General features: G+C 38.7%; 1 protein-coding gene across 1 annotated transcript in view; it reads right to left on the bottom strand.

The window, feature by feature from the left end:
• LOC113228638 (brain-specific angiogenesis inhibitor 1-associated protein 2) overlaps positions 1–20,100 on the bottom strand; it is an 84,563-nt gene extending 64,463 nt beyond the window's left edge. The window contains exon 1 of the mRNA XM_026461994.1: positions 20,083–20,100. The gene's annotated coding sequence lies outside the window, so the exon portion shown is untranslated. The remainder of the gene's footprint in view (positions 1–20,082) is intronic.
• Positions 20,101–20,321: the final 221 nt, after the last annotated feature.

Raw genomic sequence — 20,321 nt, 5'->3', positions numbered from 1 at the left:
CGGAATAACAAGAGACTTTGTTACACGATGAAGCTTTTAAGTACGGAATAAATGAAACCACTATTTGAATAAGACACTAGTCTTTTTTTTCTATTTCAATTATAGCGTGAAAACATTAATGACCTTTGAGGATACTGTTAGAAGTACATAAATAAATAATAACCACTTTTAAAAGATCGGCTATCTGACAGCAAAAAGTAGGAAGGTAACATTTTACCAAATAAATAAACGACATTGGCGAGAACGTAGTCGCGCTTCTGTTGTTCATACATACAGTTATGTATATAACATTTACTTATAGTAAAAAGTATTCGCTTTGACAAGTAGAATGGCACCATAAGAATGGTGTTCTGAGATTTTTGCTGATATTAGAAATATGACTATTTTTTCGGGTTTAAATCGTGTATATTTGTTTTTCAAACAAAACAATATTTCGCGCCCTTTATAGGTCCCATAATCACAGCTCAGTAAGAAGGTAAAATGTGGTTAAAGTCACAGACATAACTATGTCTAACATTGATCAAATTTTTAACCATAGTTACAATAAAATATTAATTTAAATACCTTATTTTTAATTTGAACCAAATAATGATCAGCCACGGTATGGATCGGATCTATGTATCATGGTAGTAAAACATCATAATATTCAATAAACTAATATTAAGGATTCACGCTACGTACATCTTGCAAAATATTTCATTACTTGTACTAAATTAATTTTGCTAGCTAAAATCAAATTCGAATATTTTTTTCATCCCAAAAAAATAGTTTCATTTCATTCTCGTAGTCATTTATGGGTCACATGTAATTGGACCCTAATGCTATTGTTGATATACCTACTCAGCGCCCCTTTTCCATAAGCTCGCCACCAGTTCATAACTTTAGCCGTACAAAAAATCCATACAATCAAGTAGTGAAAATGGCATGTCAGTGGCACGCCTAGAGTCTGGGGAGTCCGCCCCTACTCTCCGAGCCTTTGCATGTCATGCGAGACGCCCGACGGTCAAAATCACTGACAATACAAAGAGAAATATTATTCATCGAACAAAATTGAAGAAGTAACAGTAAGCACCAATATTTTTTTAAATATAATTAGGCTCTTTTAAAAGCAACCCAAAACAAACCCTCTGTACTTTCAAAAATGCTCATAAACAGTTAACCAAAATGTGTGGGAGCCCGGTTGGATCTGAATTTATAATAAAAAAGAAAAAAGTTTGCCGAATACATTATTGCACCCTGTACAATCTGCATCCGTACAAGACGAAAACATGAATTTAAAAAAGTAATGCTAGTATCTTATATCCACTGGATTGAAACAATTTAAAATGAACAGACTTTTTCATAACTTTTTTGCACTTACTGTTCTTGAAGATCTTTCTAAAGTATTTTCTCAAAGTTATAGTAATATTCCTTTGTAAAGCTACAATATTCTGAGAATAACAAAAACACCGCAGAACAAGAACAGAATAAAATCTTTTGAAAGATCGTAATAATATATAAAGGTATAAATATTTAGCGCTAAGGAATGTATTTACTATTTATTAGTTAATCAATCACGATCAACAAATAAATTCTGTCATTTAAGCATGATTAATCATTTGAAAGTATTAAGCCGATAAAAAGATATTAAATGCTATGAACATAAATATGTAAACCATTAACAACAAAAACTGGAAAGAAAAGGAATTTAGTTAAGAGCAGACCAGAATCAATAGTAAACACTTCATCATTAATGCTTATTGCAGGTTGATGCATCGTGACATCGGTTCACACGCTTTACCGACTAATCGAGAGTGAATTTCTTCATTTCGTTGTAAGAAAGTCTTCATCAAGCCGACCTACTTTCCAAAGAAAATACGACTTCACCATTATTTCAATTTTCTTTGAAGCAAACACAATGATGAATATTAAATTATGCTACAGTAACACTATTGGAGAACTCGAATTATTTTTTTTTTTTTTTTTTTTTAATGTTAACCAGTAGGCAAACGAGCAGACAAGCCACTTGATGGGAGGTGGTCATTGTCGCCCATGGACACGAGCAATACCAGAGGCATCACCCATGCGTAAACCGACTCCGGAGAACCTTGTTTACACGTCTTTTGAAGAACTCCATGTTATAGCGCAAGGGGAACACTTCAGGAGGAAGGCCATTCCACATCTTACTGGTTCGGGGAAGGAACGAACGAGATGCTCGAGTGGTCGTGACATGCCAAGCATCGAGGAAGTGGGGATGGAGTCTTCTCCTTCGGCGGGTCGTGCAGTGGTAAAAGAGTGACGGAGGCACCAACTCAAAGAGTTCGTCTGAGCACTCCCCGTTATACAGACGGTAGAACACACATAGAGAGCCAACATCTCTCCGCAGACTAAGGGGCTCTAAACCGTCTGTGAGCATAGGGTCGTCGACAATTCGAACAGCCCGACGTTGGATGGAGTCAAGTGGATCAAGCTGATACTTGGGTGCTCCAGCCCAGAGGTGCGAGCAGTATTCCATATGGGGCCGAACCTGAGCTTTGTATAGCAAAAGCCGGTGCCCCGATGTGAAACACCGCTTCGCTCTGTTGAGCACACCAATCTTTTTAGAAGCCATTTTGGCTTTATTCTCCAAATGACCCCGAAACTGGACTTCGTTCGAGATGTCGACGCCAAGGATGCCTATACTATTAGAGGTGACGAGGGGAGTGCCTTGGAACTTAGGCGCTATAACAAATGGAGTTTTCTTAGCGGAGAACGCGCAAACTTGTGTTTTTGTGGGGTTAAAGCGGACAAGATTTTGTCGGCCCCATACGGAGACTTGCTCCAGTGAGGTCTCGATTTCAGACACAAGTTGTGCTCTTCCTTCTACCACTTCCTGTTGGGTCATATTTGCACGGCCAGTATAAAAGGTATCACCAGTACTGTCATCCGCATAGCAATGAATGTTACTTGTCAGTAACATATCATTGATATGCAGGATAAACAGGGTTGGTGATAGCACTGACCCCTGGGGAACGCCAGCGTTGATGAGCATGGAGTCCGAGCAGAAACCGTCTAACGCAACTTTAATGCTCCGCTCTATCAAAAAACTGGCGATCCAGGTGCAAAGACCATCTGGGAGCCCGTAGGATGGTAACTTCGATAGAAGAGCCTTGTGCCAGACCCGATCGAAAGCCTTAGCTATATCCAAACTCACGGCCAATGCTTCCCCCCTGCTCTCAATGGCAGCTGCCCATTGGTGAGTGAGATACACAAGAAGATCACCAGCACCGCGACCACGACGAAAGCCGTACTGGCGGTCATTAATCAGCTGGCGATCCTCAAGGTAATCTAGGAGCTGGTTGTTCACCACGCGCTCCATCACCTTAGAGAGCAAGGAGGTTATCGCAATTGGCCGGTAGTTGGACGGGTCCGAGCGATCACCCTTTTTTGGGATAGGGTGAACACAGGCAGTCTTCCACGAAGCCGGGACTACACCTAAGCGGTATGAGAGTTGGAAGAGGCGCGTTAAGACCGGAGCCAATTCAGGAGCGCACGTTTTGAGCACAACTGCAGGAATACCATCAGGCCCACTGGACTTCCTGACGTCGAGGGCGAAGAGAGCACGCCGTACCGCGCATTGCGTAAAGCGGATTTCTGGCATAGAGTGCCCACACCACGGGATAGTAGGTGGTGTATTACCCCCGTCGTCAAGATTTGAATTCGACGCAAAGAGAGAGCAAAGAAGGTCGGCTTTCTCTTTTGCGGAATGTGCCAGTGAGTCGTCAGGCTTGCGCAACGGCGGAAGAGACACCCGACAGAAGTTTCCCTGGACTGCCTTGGCGAGAGACCAGAAGGCACGGCTCCCAGAGGGATAGCCCACTAGTTTCTCGCCAATTTTGCGAACGTGCACGAACTTTGCAGCGGCTATTACCTTCTTGCAGGACCTGGAAGCGGCGTTAAATTTCCGCTTCAAATTGGGGGTATCGGGATCATTGACAACTGACGCAGCGGACCAGGCCCGGTAGGCCTCACGTTTTGCTTTGCAAGCATCAGCGCAAGACCCACCGAACCAGGGCCTAGAACGGCCCCCGACGCGCACTGTCGAACTTGGAATGAAACATTCCATGCCCGACAGTATCGCCTCGGCAACCGATAATGCGCAGTCATCAAGATCCGCCAAAGAGAAGCAGAGTCGCCCCCAGGGGAAGGAAGCAAAGAACCCACGCAATCCATCCCAATCGGCTGACCCATAATGCCAAACACGGCGCGTCCCAGGTGGTCGGGGACGTCCGGTCTGAGTGACGCATACCTCAGAACGGATCAGGAGATGGTCGGATGATCCCAAGCAAACATGGCGGGATACCCGAGTGCCGTCTGGGTGAGTCGTCAGCATTAAGTCGAGCAGGCTAGGGGTATGGCCCTCCATATCGGGAATTCTGGTGTGGCCATCCACTAATTGCGTGAGGTCATTGGTCACGGCAAAGTCGCGAACAGCTCTCCCAGCATAATCGGTACGTGGTGATCCTAGCCACTCAACATGGTGAGCGTTAAAGTCGCCGAGGATCACCACCTCCGCTGAGGGGAGCTGTTGCAGGACTTCGTCGAGTGCCCGCTGAACGCGGCCCAAGAGTCGGTTGGTCTCCGAGTCTCCGCTGTGGGACCTGTAAAGGCACGCGTAGATATAGGTGTGGCTCCCATAATCGACGCGCGCCCACAATAAGGACAGGTCCCTGTCTTCAAGACGATGAAGACGGCGACAGCAGATATCATCCCGGACGAACATGCACACCCCAGCCCGAGACAAGAATTTGTGTTCCAGGCTGTAACCGGGGTACATGAGGTACGAAACATCGGCCGGGGTAGATATCTGCGTCTCCGTCAAGAAAAACAAGGCCGGCTTGGACGCTTCTAGGTGGTGGTGTACTTCAATCAGATTCGAATGAAGTCCCCTGATATTGCAAAAGTCCACATTGAGTGTGGAACAGGGTGCCGCTGAGTACACGTTTTTCTTATTACGACTCGTCATATAAAAAAGGGTGAAACAAGGGAGAAAGGAGGATTGCTGCAGCCTCGACACTTCCACAGGCAAAGAATAGACCAGACCCCACCCTGAAGCACCAAGCGGTGCGCCCCTTGGAATGGGGGACGGAAGGGCCCCCGGTCCGACCTGTGGTTGGCCGACGGGTTCCACTCCGGGATCCCAGTCCGGCACGCCGACCAACGCACAGGCTTTTGACACTGGCGGCAGGACAGCCTCCCAGGCTGGGCAAGGCAAGGGTTCGGGTCCTCTACGAACCAGCGGGCGGTCAGCGGGCAACCGTTTCACCGGGTCTCCCTGGCCCCCACGCCAAGGCGGCACGCCCAGCGCAGCAGGGTAGGGGGAATCGGTCTACACGGACCGAGGAATTGGCGAGGCTGCAACAATCGGGAAGAGGGGACTGGTACTCGCGTGCGCCGTCGGAACACACCCAAAGGTATTTGGCGACGGGTTTCGACACGAGGGTGGTCGCCAACCAGGCGAGTAAGCACTCTACCACACAGCTAAACGGTGTTTGGAAATTACGCAAGGCCACCGTAAAAACCTCACAACCCAGGATTAGGGAATCTGTTGTTCATTTCGCACTACCCAGGAGACACGTGTGGGGTATCGAGAGTTAAAGCCCACGGACGCGAACAACACTGTCACCCCAAATGGAATTATGGAATGTGCTTCAGGAGAATTTTAATTCTATGCACAAAATGATTCATCCACAATTAAAGACAAAATAAAATTTTCTTTGAAGCAAACACAATGATGAATATTAAATTATGCTACAGTAACACTATTGGAGAACTCGAATTATGGAATGTGCTTTCGGAGAATTTTAATTCTATGCACAAAATGATTCATCCACAATTAAAGACAAAATGGTTTTGTAAATAACCCAAAACAAAATACGGTTACTTACTAAATACGCACCCATTTTATGTTACGTACGCATTTTATGTTTTAAAAGCTAAGAATCATAATCCCAAAGTGCTACAATTGTAAGCCCAAAGAATGAGGAAGTAACTGAGATCAAATAGCAAGATATACTTACAAATATGAATTATGACATTTGTGCCTATATGTCGATTAATGAATTAGACATACGAAGGTTGCAATACAGGAAGCCTAACAGCACAATCGACATTTCATGTAGCACATTAACTATTCATTTCTTGTCTATGATGGATTACATTTGATCTCGGTTATGTAACTTGTAACAACAAACGAAAATGGCAGCCGTCCAAACGAAGGCGTACGTTTATGTCAAGGAACTAGAGTGAGGATTTTTTTCAATACGCTTTTCTGTGCTAGCATCTTTTCTGGGTTGATTGTTATCTAATATTTGTTATTGCTAAAAATACTGCATTTACTGGTAATTGTTATTTCGAAGCCCTGGAAATAAAACTGTAGAGAAAAGAGAAAACAATCAGTGTAAGTAAAAACAAACGGGATAAGGAAACAAGTTGCCCCGCAGTATCAAGTGCTTTCATTTTTTTTTGTTTGATTTAAAAATGAATGCTTGATAGTAGAAGTTTTGAACAAAACTTCAAAATTAAATGCTGCATTCGAATCACACAATCATCAATGACGTTAACCTTATGGAACTATTGAATAACACACGTTCGAACGAATGACTGGCATTGATTAGAGAACGGTCCTGCCGTCGAGCCAAGATTCGAGCGTGAATGTATGGATGTAAATATCTCATGTAGGAGGACACTGCATTCGTAATTTATTAGGCACGAACTCGTTACACTAACAAGCCAATATTGTATTGTACAGTTACATTTGGTGTACTTGAGTGTGGTGTAGTTGAGTCACGTACACAGATAGGTAATTTTAGCAATAGATATTTTTAAAAGACGCACATGCGTAGCGTAGAATTAGTGGTACTTGTAGCAACAGTCCCATATCTTTCTAAAAAAATTTTGTTTACTTCGTTATATCTTTACGGACCCTCGCCACACATTACCGGGGCAGAACATATCCGTCTCTATAGCTACCACAATCCCCGGCGAGTCCATACCCAGAGACGCCTATGAAGGCGTATCACAGGCGGAGAGGTTAGCCCAGACGCCCGCCGCACCCTGATCTTACCAGGAAGCCCGCAGTCCCCCTGGAAATCCCTGTCCATCGGATCGACAGATAAAGACAAATTATAACAACAGTATTATCATAGTATAATGAAATAAGTATGGTAACTCACTACAAACGTGGCAGCGACGTTTGTATGAGTGCACGTACGACGCGCGCCGTGTACAGACGCATACATTCGCATAATAATAATGAGCGCGTGGGTTGACCATCGCTATGCACCGCAAGTGCATCGCGGTATAATGCACGCAGCGCGCGTACACTCATACAAATTGCGCTGCTACATTTGTATGGAGTTCCTATACTAGTCTTATTATACTATGGCATTAGTTGTGTCATGTTTATTAGAAATATTGACCAAGTTTCGTCTACGGATACCTAAAGAGTGAAAGGGTTATGTATATGAAATAAATTGTTTGCTACTATTTACATATAAGGCGTCCTTTAAAGAAAATACTTTCCTCGTGGAAGCGAGCCAAACTCGTACTGGTCTCGCTAGACGTTTCTAACAAAAGCAAGTTAATGAGGAAATCGTGTATAGAGCCTCTCGATCGGTCCAACGTACTGATTGAGTGAAAGTAACCATTCAATTGTGTAGTGTATTACAAGAACCATACCTATACAACAACGTTGTTATACCGTGAACTTAGATAAAACTTATTACTCTAGTATGATCGATGATTTTCGTTGTTGCACTTTAGCTTATAAATATTTTAACACTTTCTTTTCATTACTATGAATTTATTCTTACTATTTTTACTAATCATCATCATATTACTAATCAGATTAAACATATGTAGTAGTGCTAGAAGATTATTATCTACTGGGGGATATTAAGTAAGAAAACAAGGAAAATAAGGGACAAAATATGTAATCCCTAATCACTTCAAAAAGTTTTCAGCAAATGGCTTCGAGTAATAAGGATATAAGATTTTAATAACAAATCCACGATGTAAATAAGTTTATAAACAAAATAAAACGTTTGAAAAAGATATATAAGTAATAAAAATTCTAGTATTTGTTTATGTTACTTGTTACTCGGTGATAGTGTGTATTTTAGTATATTTAAGGCATAGGCATGAATAGGCCTCTCCTGGGCGAGCTCGTTTCTATCGTCACTCCTATCTTTGCTCCAGGGCTAGGTAATGGTCAAAAGCAAGTGCATTTACTTTAAATATTTTAAAAAATTACTTCCCGCTACGGTTTCGCTATAAATATGTATTTTCAATGATAGTAGATGCTACCACCGAACCCTTTTCTGTTATTGCAAAGCAGCACTGATGTGATCCAAAAACTAAAGATATTTTGTCCCACGTCGGCCACACATTTACGATATTAAGGATACTCATTTTTTTTTATCGCAAATGTCTGTAGGCGGTCGTAACCACTTCCATCAGGCGAACCGTCGCACTGTTTGCAGGTTTGACTGCCATAAAATAAAATGAAATTGTAAAATGTGAGTATAAGGCGTCTCCACCATTTGGTGGAGGATACTCCCATTGGGGAGAGGAGAAGAAATGTGTATAGACTACTAACAAGATTTGTTTGTTCCATTGAACGGTGAAGAAATGTCAAAATAACGAAATTGTACTGGTCGTTCGAACAATCCCCAATTTTCTCCACTACGGTGGATATTAAAAGATATATAATTGCTTTTGATGTATACACACACTGAGCGGAACAAAAAATGAGAATATAAAATACTTAGTAACGTTTATATTTAAATAAATAATGATAATGAAAAAAAAATGGCATATAAAGTAATAATTAACATCTTTTAACGTCAACTTTGTAAAGTATATCTTTAAAAATTTTATTATACAACGAATTTAAAAGAAAATGCATTTTTTTAAAATTTAGTGTTCAAGCAAAACAAAATTTTTTCTGGGAAAGTTCACGAAGTTTACAAAAACGCCCAATCAACCTCGAACTATCGCAGAACCGATGAGCGATGAAGTAAACGAGTTCTCGAGTCGAGACCACGTCTCGGCATACGTAACGTAGGAACCCCCTGGAAGGAGGAAGCCCCCCTGCAAGATGGACCGTCGATCTGAAGAAGACCGTGGGTAGTGGTTGGATGCGGGAGGCTTATATCCAACAGTGGACTGCAATAGGCTGATTGATTGACTATTGTTGCGCTAAATGTCCCACTGTGTGTATTTTATACTGCGATGGACTACAGCCAGATGTATATAAATATTTATTAGTATACATGTACGGACAACGGCACACCAGACTACACATTTTTGTTCGAAAATCGCCTCCAGTGCAAGGGAACAAGATACGTCAATGTGTAGCTTGATGTGCTGGCGTGTGTACATGTATACTAATAAATATGTAAAGTTCGAAATTATAAATTTGTCTAATGTTATTATTAATACAAAGATAAAAATACGAACACAGAAAAAGCTCCTTCGATCCGACTGGATTAGAACCAACGTCTTCTAGCAAACCGTGCTAGACGCTATTCCAACTTAGCCACGGAACGAACTAGTGGACCTTACGAATTTTTCTATGTGCTTGTCTATCTTTGTTTTCGTTCTTAACGACTTTTTTGCCGTAGCGCCATCTGTGAGAAATCTATTTCTTCACTCAGTGTAATGGTTTTTTAAATTACAATTAGAGAACTGACTCCGATGAAGTAGTGGAAAACAATATAATAGGCTAATAATTTTATCACGGTCGTTTAGTAATATTTATTGTCTCGTGGAAATTGAAACTGTTGTTGCTGCAAGAAAACGATTGAGTTTTCGTAATACATTCTATAGAAATGGGCATTGTTATTGCAATGGATGTTATTGTTGAAGGGTGATTGATTTTCGCAAAGGCAAAAGTTATGTAATATATGTAGGAAGGTTAGATTGTGCTAGTTTATTTACAGTTGTTTCCCACTTTTGATAGATATGTTTAAAACGTATATACATATAAGATAGTGGAATTAATTTGACATATTTAATCAGTTATTGAGTTGGTACTTACGTAAAAAGTACGGCTTCTAAGGTGGATATATTTCATGTTTATATTTTTTTTATGATACCAAATAACAGGACGAACAAGAAGTGCGCCTGATGGTAAGTGACACGCCTATGCATAACAGTTGCAATACCACGCAGAACTTTAAATCATAAAAATCTGGGGGGCGCTGTCATTGCGACCGTCACCCTGAGACGTAAGTTGACAAGTCCCATGTGCCTGGAATTTCACCAGCACCTTTAACCTTCAAAACCGAAACGCAGTGCTGCATACATTACTGCTTGGTGGCAGGAATGTTTACAGCTAATAAAACGTAATGTTGCATACTAGGTTAATTTTAATACCATGCTTGATTTATGAAAACAACAAAGACAATATAAATTCTTATTTAGAAACAGCAAGTTACTAAAGAAAACTGTCATTCACATAAGTGCATTAGGACACGAGATATTAGTGTGGGAATTGTCTCAGTTCGCACGCATTTCTCGTGGAGATTAATTCAGTCGGTTACGCCACTAATTGTTTAATTAATTTCGACATTAGTTGTGTATTGTACGAAATTTTGGATCATTTTCTCTGATTGGATGTCTATTATTAGGGTTTGTAAATAATGTACTTATCTACAACGAAATTAATTATACCCATATACTTATTTTCTCCCATTTTTACAGCATACACGAGTAGATAAAGTTAATTGAGGCTTCTAGAAACGATAATGTTATCAGACGAAGTTGATGTATTTCACGACTCATTAGGTGTATAATGGAATCTTAGGTTCAATTTACGTATATTGCGGCGGAACGGAATGGAAGCTAATTTTTGTAACAATATTGTACGTAGCACAATGAACTTTATGGTCAATTGTGTAACGTACAAACTAGATACGAGCCAAAATCTTCCGCGGAATGCGCGAGCATTCTCGAGCACGCGCGAACATAAAGGTCATTATGCTATGTACAATATGGTTACAAAAATTCGCTTCCATTCCGTTCTGCCGCAATATAATATATAAATTGAGCCTTAGGGGTTGAAAATTGCTGCATAGTCGTAATAAAGAACAGAGTCGTCAAATTTAGGGATGTTATGAATGCAATATTGAGAATCTTATAACCAATAACGAAAAATATTAACAAGTATGTGACGTTACAAAATGTTTGCAATCGAAGCCAAACAGGCGCTCTAAAGATAAGACTCAAGGTTTGTCGCGTCTCCGATTTCCTAACTACCAATGATAATTTATTCGAAACGCCCATTGAGGGCATGTTTATGGTTGATTTACCTCGTTTATTCCGCTAAAGAATTTTTTTTTTATTAATGTGTCAAGACATGAATAAAGAAAAGGCAGCAAAAATTCTGGCAGAAGTTGTTATTCATCTAAAGACATTTAACTGAACTAGAGTGTACCTAATTTCAACGAAATTACATAAAAGATTGCATGTACCATAGATGACATTCTATTGTGAATGCAAATTAATCCATGTTAACTGACAATTTACGGCGTAATCAACCCTCGCGAATGTTCGAACGGAGTACTTGGAATTTTCATTTGTTTGTTTGGCACTAAAGATAACCATGTATTCAGGATTTTGACAAACGCCTAATAGAAAATTGATTTTGTCATGTTGATAACGATAATGTATTGAGTATCCACGATCGGTCGGTGGCGGCGGGTGTACGCCGCGACACGTCCTCTCCGGACAACTCGCCGACGTGACCGGAATGTTACCAAACTTTAACAGTTTCAATTACATGTACGATCAATACGCAAATTCTGAAACTAAGCTCATAATGCCAATTTCAATAAGAAGTACTTGAATTTGGTCGCCTCAAATTTCAATTGGTAATTGCCACAAATAGTTTCAGGAGTTTCTCAAAGTGCTCTGGGAAATTACGATTCGGAATTAAAATTTCTATTTTAACAGCCGTAACGATAAAAGAGAGATATAGTCATCAGTCAAACAAATCTGCATGCTTATTATTTTTATTTATATTTATGGACATAACATTACGCTAGACATAGAAGAGAATTAATGAAAGGGTGTATTTGTTTGTGTATATATATGTGTGTGTGTGTGTGTTGTGGCATTCTCTTTGTGAGAAACATCAGTATCTTGCCAAATAATAACAACCTATGCCTTACATTGGGAATCCGTTATGTGTAGCATGAAATTGTAGCTTAGCGCCAATCGGGTGCTTAATTGCAAAGAGTCGCGTCAGCTAAGATTTACCAATTAGGGAGATCGGGTGCGGAACCACTTGCGCAGTCAGCGCACGCCCAGCGGACCGCGGCGAACACAGGGCACTGCCTGCGGCACCCGGGCCTAACTTAATATTCTTCACTTATAGTTAGGTAATACCAAGTTAATAGAAACAGATGACGACAAATAATACACAATTTTATGACCCATGGAGGCAATTATGACCCAAACTGGTGCTTAATATTCGACTCGAGAAGCATTGTTGTAAACATTTCCACAGCTCAATCTGCATTGCAGCGATGTAATGTACGTTTATTCGTCCAAGAATATCATTTGTAAATTCTCTTGCTACCCGCTTTCGCTTCTTCCAATCTCCTCATTACAATAAGTCTCATGAAAATGGTTCCACGTTTTCTCCCGCAAATGCTATAATTTCCTCACCAGTTTTCAGATATTCGCGTATAAAACCGTAATAACACTGAAATGATACGCCATAAAAACTTTGTCGTTATTGTGTTCCGAGTTTTCACTTCACTAAATGAGCATAACCGTAATTTCATAAAGAAAATTTGGTAATTCAATTTCTTGATAAAAGTAAAAATTTGGCAACTCGCAGAAACGAAAATTAGTCCTAAGTCCAGAGCCAACCTTTCTCTTAACAGAGATTACTTGTCAAGGTGGTAAGTAATTTGTTTTTTTACCGAATCTGCCTTTGAACCTGGCAATAATAATGTCCAACGAACACTGACCGCATCGCAATTTTTCCAGTATTTGCACAACAATGAGATTACAAGAAGGTATTTCTTGTAAACTCATCTCTGTATCATTCCCCAAACGTACCCCGGACCCGGCAAGCAATAAAAAAGACAAAAGAATGAGAACAAAGCAAAGGTAAATTAAACAGCAAAAATAAATAGACAGCACGTTTGAGCGTGATTCTTTAAGCCGCCTGAGAAAATGGGACCATCTTTCAGTGTGTAACATTTCGTTGCAACGAGCGGCGCGCGATATTGAAACGAGTAACAACGTCTGCCCCTCCCCTCCTTTGAGATTATCTGACACAAAAGCAATCACTGAAATTCTCTCTGGAAAAGAGCCAATTAAAACATGAAAAATTGCACTCGAATTTCGCAAACTCAATATAAATAAATAAAATTCTAACGAAAAATAAATAATCGTCTAATGACAGGATCTCGTCGCCGCGAGTGAAATATGGCACCGGTAATTTTCATGCGATGATCAAAGGATCTTATATTTTCAATAAATCGAAAGGAATAGAAATTGGCATTTGCACCAGTAGACTACTTATTACTCGAAAAAATATGAAAATAAAAAGGAGTCAGCCGGCACTTACAACATCTCACATATTGCAAAAGTTCATATAACTCATTTCGCCACTGACCGTGAAAGATGTGCATGAATATGTGCAATAGTTTTTCCAAGTGCACATCGATTTGGAATCGAGCCTCCAACGGTAATAAACTGGCCTGCTGTAGTATCACTCAATGTTATGAGTAGCACTCAATGCGGATATTATTGGATTTAGCCTACATATTCCACCTTCTTGCTCTTCCATTTAGTAGAAAATCCAGAGTTTCGGATATGCATGCTTTATATGATTAAATAGATTAATTTGCTTCTGTGTTCCTTTATAGAATATGGCTTTATGTAACATGTTATGTGACGTATTAACAGGGTTAGTATAGTATATAAGTTCAATAGTAGTTATCTGACCTATAGACTTTAGAGCGTTTATTTTAGTAGATTGTTGTAGACAACGCAAAATTCCTTGTACAATTTTATATCAAAATTAATGTGTAGGTTTTTTCACATTAAGTAATTTCCATATTTTTATTGAATAACTTTTTCTGCGAAAACCGAAGAACCTTTTTCTTTAAAGGTTTTTAATTCTAAATTAATCACTATTAATTATTTTAGTAGCAATAGAAACTCCTTGTAAAAGAGTTCATTCGTGGGAAGTATTGCCACCTTAATAAAGCCAATAAGGTTTGAACTTGCAAATAAAATTGAATTGCTTCGGAAAGTTAATTATATATAAGTAAGTAATAAAATGTTATAGGTTATTCACGTACACTTATAACAGTTTAATATTTACGTACCAGCGTCTGCAATTATAATAGGCCATCTAATGAAATTTACTGTTTTCCTTTCAAATAAATGTGAAAGGGTTAATTAACAGTAGAAACAAAATTTATTTTGTATCTTCAGCTATCTAAGTCGAGTTCAGCATTTGAAGAAGCTTTGTATCAAGTGTTCATTTGCTAATTGAAATAGAACGAAGTCCAGTAACAACTTCAAAACTACCATAATTTACCTACCTATCTACCTATCTGTCTTTATTTTCATCCTATCCAAAAAATTGTAGTAATTTAATTTAATTTTGCAAATTATAAAAGCAAATATTTGATAGCAATCCTTTTAATCCATTTTTACTGTTGGTTTACTTACTGTACCTACCTAAGTTATGTAAAATTTAGTTTAACATAATTGTAATACACTTCGCAGAGCGATGACCTGTAATACACGAATTTTTATGCCCATCTCAGGCACCAGTCTCTCGCAAATAAAGTTTAATGGTGAAAGTCACTAGTCAGTAAGCATTTATATAAGTTACCTATCAAAAAATATTTACCTTATTTATGTATCTCGGGAATTTGTCACATGACATTTTGGTTTTTTTTTTCATCAGGGTAATTAGTTTTTTATTACAGTTTAGTTACATGTAGGTCTAAATTGCTATTCCCATATTCATTGATTTGAATGAGAAAAGAATATTGGGTATAGGATATACATAAAGTCAAACAAATTCGTGAAAGTTTGCGTACTTACAAAGACACAATAACGTCTTGTCTGATGTCAAATGCAGGTGACACGATATGAACCGCAATATCCTGCGTTTGGCAGCGATTTGTATTTACTCGATCCGATTGTATGCCCGATGTTTTGGGAATCTATGGCTTTGTGGATTCAGCTCACAAATGAATTCACCGGATTTGTCTTTTTTAGAATTTTGTGATTTAACCATTTTAAACTTGTGAAATTCCGTAGAGAAATGATTATGAATACAAAGATCGAACAAACTGGAAAACCGACCACCAGGTGGAAACCGTCGACCAGGTGGAACTTGAACCCACGTTCATGCTGTTCCGTAGCATTGCTCTTTACCAACTGAGATACGGGTCCAGTTACCGAGCCGTTGAAATTCTCCTATGTGTTTTTGTTATAGATCTTTGTACTGGCTTTGGGCATTCGTCGCCGGTAGTGACATCTAATGAGGGATTTTTGAATAATCTTCTCACCGCAGCCGATGCCTTTACAGGTATCACAATTGACGCAGATATCCTTTTCGAACAAATGTATTTATTGAGATTTTTTCTGAAATAACTCCGCTAGTTCTGTTATGATTACAAAGATCGAACACACAGAAAAGTTTCGTCGATCCGGTGGGATTTAACCCACGTCCATGCTGCACCGTAGCATTACTCTTTACCAAATGAGCTACGTGGAGTGCTACTAGTGGAGTTATTTCACAAAAAATCTGAAAATTAACCCAATAAAGAAACCATTATCCTGTAAATGTAATCTGATTTATCTCAACCTTGATGGACAAAATTGAAAAAAAAAAAAATGTTAGAAGGTGATGAACTACATATTATATATAAATCATTGACCCATTTATATCACCCATTGCTAGGGCATATAAATGGATCTGCATTGTCAGGGTGGCCATAGTCCGCCACCCTGACGATGCAGATTGGGGATTTCACATATTTTCCAGGGGTTGTGAACCGTTTTCGACATTCGTGATCATCGTAAATTTCATATTAAATTTCGAATATAAGTTCAAGGGAACACCGAGGCGCGAGCCCAGATTCGAACCCACGACCTCTGCTTGAGAGGCGGTAGGTCAAACCACGGCTTCAAAGATTATATAAACGTTGCATAAATGGATCAGTCATGATCGTTAAAAATAATTATGAAAATAACAGGTACATTTTATTCACGTCAAATTTCATCATGAAATTATTGAAATATTATAAAAAAGAAATAGACCGTGAAAAGGAAAGTTTTTTTATGATTTGCAACCGAATAATTAAACAATGGCTCTCGACAAAATCGAGGCTCGAGATTTGTAAATTGTGAACAGTTGAGAATAGAGCTAGGCAACTCTACCGAATGTTTTTGGTGAGCGGTGAATTCGGTGCTCTCTATAGGCACTTTTTACTACAGACGTAGTATCCACCACTGAGTAAGGGTTGGAACGGTCTTGTCTGTCGATTATTTGTAATAGCTTTATATATCTTTAATAAACTAAAAATAATAATTAAAAAATAGTAATAGCAGAAGTGCTAAGTTATTGCTTTACAATAGTGTAACTTATGTAAAGAAATAACCTTTAGTAGCAGTAGAGCTCCTTGTGAAATTCATCCAAGGAATTACTGCCACCTTAACTATTTCTGCCTCCAAACTATAATGTAAGCATTACTGCATTTTCAAGGGTAAGGGTGCTGATGAAATTACAGGCACATGGGACTTATCAACGTTATGTCTCAAGATGACTGGTACAATGGCAGTGCCCCACGAGTCTTTGTGATTTAAGGCACTGAGTGGCACTGAAATTATTATCGACAGGCGTGTCGCTTATCACCACTTGATACTATAAAAAAACTTTTATTTGCATTGTTTTTGAAAGAATTCACGTGAAGTAAAACTCAAGTAACCACATCATTAAAAGTAGCGGCGCAGCCACACATCCCTAGAGCAGTTTTGATTTGTTTTATTTGGTGCCACGTATTTCCGATCCCCATTCACATGAATCAAACCGAGCGGACTCATTTATTTGCTACTCGCACTAACCGAATAAAGCTATACGCATCTCTATAATTCTACTACAGATACTACGGATTGGGTGCAATAAAAAGGCTCGACTAATTCATTTATCCATCAAATTATGGCCATATTCAAAAGGGATGAAGATCAATTTCATTAAAACGCCATCTGATTCAATAGAACAAATCAAAATGAACCTTAGAGTTAATATGAGATTTGTTGCTCTGTCTGGGATGACACGAAAATTTAATTTTCACTTCTCATGCTCTTAAAGTTCGTATTTATGCTGTATAATCGTCATTTAAGACCGAGGCAGTGATGCCTGCGCCAACAGCCACACACACTAGAACTTTATAAAATAAAGTTTTACTTTTGTTTTTTTAATCCGTGTTATATTACAAAATTAAAAAAGTATATATAATAAGTTATAAGAAATAGAAATGCATGAAAAATAAAAGCTTGTAAAATATAACTGAGCATTATGTAGTACATTGGCAGAAAGTTGTTACTTTTTCTTGGCAATAGTTGTGTTATTGTTTATTTGTAATATTGCTGTTTAATTTCCTCGCAATCGAAGTGAAAAGCAGAGTGTATAATTCGTTCATAAAACTCATTTGTCCACACTTGCCTGCGACTCGGGTGGATATACTCGTCTCGGGTAAAAAGACGCGCTTTATGCACTAGTTGTACAATCTATTATTTCGTTTCAAGCTGTTAGTCAGCAAACAACTAATCTAAACTAATTTTGAAGTTTAGCAACACTAAAGGTTGAGTTCTTGGGTAAAAGTTTGGATATCAACTTAATATACCTAGACAACTCATTTCTCCTAATATAAATTTTCTCCGCCAAAAAGTTTCACTTTCGCCGCGCATCGTGAAATTTCCTCTTTCTTCATTTTCCCATTTATTAAGGGTCGTGTTGTGATAAAAGCTATCTAATTTAATTAAGGTAATGACTACTGTGCAGCTCAATCCCATCGTCTTCACCATTATCTTTTAGCTTTTTGATGTGAAACGTCCAATATGTCGAAACCTTTACAGCGACTAAACGACATATGCGAATACAATTTACGAGACGGTGTTTCAGGCTGGTCAATACTTTATAATTTTAGGGCTATATTGACTTTGAGTGATGTAGCCACTTTGACTATTTATGGCCGAGTAGAGACCTTCCCGCGTTTAAGTGTCTGAGCACTAGGAACACAATAGAGAGTGTTGTATGGATTGTATCGAATCACTGCTGTCAGATTGGGTTAAATTAGCTTGGGTGCATGGAAAGCGCCTCCTTGTAGTGCAGACCGGTAACAACGGAGGTGCATACCTCTATATTCGTATTCGTATGTATCATTTAGTAGCAGTAGAAAGTCATTGTGAAAGAGTTTGTCCAGGGAAGTACTACCACCTTCTCCTATCTCTGCCGCCAAGCAGTAATTTAGGCATTAATGTGTTCTGGTTTCGAAGGGTGCTGGTGAAATTACAGTCGCATGACTTGTCAACTCATGTCTTAGGGTGACTGGTGCAACGGCAGTACCCCTCAGATCTCTGCGATTTAAATTTCTGAATAGCACTGCAACTGCCATGAATAGACGTCGTGCACAATGTAGTCTTCCCGTCACTTAGTGTCATAAAAATATATATAATGTGTACCTATATTTTATACGCTATGGCGCATCAAAAAGTTCTACTAACCTTGATGATACAAAAACAGGATTTAAATCTGCCACAAAAATAGAGAGAAACAAACAGCGAAGTTTATTGCACTTGAAGGGTTATTAGGGTTATTATATATTTTTCAAAATTAATTAAAAGTCGCCTCGACTCGAAGGCAGTTTGCGAGGATGAACGTGCCCAAAATACTTTTCCACTCCCTTTATTCTACTCCATTTTTGTCTACACACCCAAAATTAATTTCTATAAAAGACTAGATATCATATTTATTAACTTTCTAATAAAATACATTGAATATTTCTGTTTAAAATTCTTTGTAAAAATTAACTGATCGCTAATTATGGAGGCGCGTGTAATTTTTCATCATCGTCAATCCCCCGTAGCTCTGTTAAAAGCAGGCGTCGATCTTTTAAATATTCATATAGATATAAGTATGTAAAATATTCTAAGTTTAGCGTTAAAAGAAAATTTGAAAATTTTATTTAGATTTACCTCTTCTGGAAACATGTTTTAAACTTTAAAAGAAAATAAAACAACATGATTATTTATTTTCTTTTCGTGCAGATCAATCCCGACATGATCTCATTTAAAAGTAAAACTGGTGGCGGAGCATGACGCCACGGTCTAGCGAGCAGCCGCTGATTGAAGAGTGGGGGAGAGAATTGGCCTTAAATAAAATTTGATAATTTAGAATTCCATACGTTGGAAATCAAATTACAATTTGAAATATATCTAATTAACATGGTTTTATATGCATAAGATATTATAGAGTACTAGCACGTAAGATAAAACGTTCTAAATTTAAAATGTTTAAATTATTTTTGAAATATATTCGATCTGAGGGCCACTGCCACTGCGCTCATTACCCAGAGACAAGTCAGATATGCCTGTAATTTTACCAGCACCCTTACCCTTCAAAACCGGACGCAGTTATGCTTACACTACTGCTTGGCGGCAAAAATTGGTAAGGGCTCTGTTGGTAGTACTTCCCTGTACGAACTCTTGCACAAGGAGCTGTACTGCTACTAAAACTATTTACTACTTACTTTACTTATACTATTTTTTGTTTGTTGTTTCAATGATTGTCTATGATTTCAATATTTTCGTCAGCTTTTTTGTGATTTTGTGTAATTTATATAGAATATTACATAACCACTAATGTTAAAATGACCCGGCTTCGAGTCAGTCTTAATTGAGATGCACTTTTCGCCAAAGTTACGAAGATTTATTGTACAAGAACACTTCAAAGACGTTGCTTATGTATTGAGGTTGAATAACGAAAATTTATTGTAACAAATCCATTCTACTTACATTGAGCTGTATTTAATGTGTTCCACAGCAAATCACTACTTGTACTTGCCCAAGATTGTGAAATACCTGCAAAAACACCGTTTTAGGATTAAACAAGGTAATAATATTAAGTAGTATACGTGGACTTAAAATTAATTACAAAGGTGACCTAAATTTTAAGTGCGTACAGTAGGCTCGTGAAGGCTTGGTAAAACTTACGACAAAATTATTTTACAAAAATTGAGTATAGAGATACTGAT

The sequence above is a fragment of the Hyposmocoma kahamanoa genome, unplaced genomic scaffold, assembly GCF_003589595.1.
Source record: "Hyposmocoma kahamanoa isolate Upper Pololo Valley unplaced genomic scaffold, ASM358959v1 232, whole genome shotgun sequence".
Lineage (NCBI taxonomy): Eukaryota > Metazoa > Arthropoda > Insecta > Lepidoptera > Cosmopterigidae > Hyposmocoma > Hyposmocoma kahamanoa.
The sequence above is the reverse complement of the archived record's forward strand: the minus strand, read 5'-3'. Positions and strand labels throughout refer to the sequence as shown.